Source organism: Aplysia californica, unplaced genomic scaffold (assembly GCF_000002075.1).
Source record: "Aplysia californica isolate F4 #8 unplaced genomic scaffold, AplCal3.0 scaffold00954, whole genome shotgun sequence".
NCBI lineage: Eukaryota > Metazoa > Mollusca > Gastropoda > Aplysiida > Aplysiidae > Aplysia > Aplysia californica.
Genome location: NW_004798224.1, coordinates 162,795 through 164,410, shown reverse-complemented (window position 1 = coordinate 164,410; position 1,616 = coordinate 162,795). Strand labels below are relative to the sequence as shown.

The window sequence follows — 1,616 nt, the reverse complement described above, 5'->3', positions numbered from 1 at the left end:
TTTACAGTCTCAAATGCTGTCACAGGGTAGTATCAAACGCTCGGTGACGGTAGCATACTTGAGTGTCAGAGACAGAGATGGGAAAAGAGAGGGGGGAGAGAGAGAGACAGAGAGCCAGAGAGACAGAGAGAAAGAGAGAGAGAGAGAGAGAGAGAGAGAGAGAGAGAGAGAGAGAGTAGTTTAGGTTTAGTTTTAGTAAGAATTTTAAGGCACTTGCAATACTAGAGAGTCATACGCGTAGAAGAATACAGGTTTTGTTGAAAGAGAGCAACATACACAGAAAAGGAGGAGATATAAGGACGATTGCTGATTGATACGAAAAAAAATAAAGGAGCAAACCACACAAGGGCATCAGCAAACCACAGAGGGAAAGGGATGGACAGACAGACAGATAGACTGACTGACAGACAAACAGAGAGACAAACAGGCAGACAGACAGAGCCAAAGGCGTAAGTCTAGGCCTAAATGCGCGTACGTAGTTCACATCAGCACAAGATGGAGATGGAGTTCCAATTTCTTTCAAGTGAACTGTTACGTCAGAGGGGAGCAACGAAGGCATCTCAATCAGTGCAGGCGTAAGTTCAAATATGGATGCAAAACGAAGGTTGACCTCATGATAGTTTTATTTAATAGCAAGAGAGCTTCCGAACTCCACATTTCGAACACATCTATAACAGACGATATCAAATACGCAAGAAGAATAAAGTGTGCTTTTAATATACATGTACATCTATGAAAAATCACAAGGTTGGCGTGTATTCGTGTATGCCCTCCCATCGACATAGCAATTAAAGATACAGTATTGCCGGGGGTGAGTGAGATAAAACATCCTCGCAGGCAGACGGATACACACGATAACTTCCCCAAAAAAGGAATCGAACTCACATCTTCTGCGTGCTACAGCAACGACCCTAGCCACTATAAAACAGACACCGGTACTAAATGTATCAACTCTTGCTCATACATTCGAAGCTGCAAATGACAATCGCAAGTTAAAAATAAAAGAGTTTAATGCTTGTCCACATTTCTATAACCAACTCCACTTCTACCACCTTTAATTGGCTCAAATCTTCGTACCGCTGTATTTTCAAACGGACTTTTAAATAATACTCGCCACTACCGGGAGACCGCCCGCTTTGTTTCGTTTGAGTAAAGAAAAGCACATTGACACAATCATAGTCAGGTAGTGCTGGGTAAAAGCAAGACATACAGACAGGACACAACAGAGAGAAAGTAAAGAAGTAGGACCTACTAGTGGTGCCCTCCAATCACCCTATCCGGATGATCCCCACAAGCCCTCCAAAATTATCAAACCGGCCACAAGTGGGCCATATCGTCCAGACAGGCGAGCAATGTGTTTTATGTGATACGACATGATGACGCAACACGACACGATCCATTTGCCCATGACACACAAGCCGGCTCGAGCAAATAAAGGCTCAGCTTACAACCGACGCCTCGAGAGGAGGCTCTGCTACAGACAGACGGACGTAGACAGATAAACACATATATAGGACGGTTAATGTGATTGGTAAGCCATCTGCCTGATTGACGGACAAACACCCATACAAACACCCTCCCATTTCCCATCAAACACACACACACACACACACACA

General features: G+C 44.1%; 1 protein-coding gene across 1 annotated transcript in view; it reads right to left on the bottom strand.

The window, feature by feature from the left end:
- The window catches only part of LOC101853418 (membrane-associated guanylate kinase, WW and PDZ domain-containing protein 1), a gene marked incomplete at its 3' end in the record, with an annotated part of 101,998 nt that overhangs the window by 88,341 nt on the left and 12,041 nt on the right, over positions 1–1,616 (bottom strand).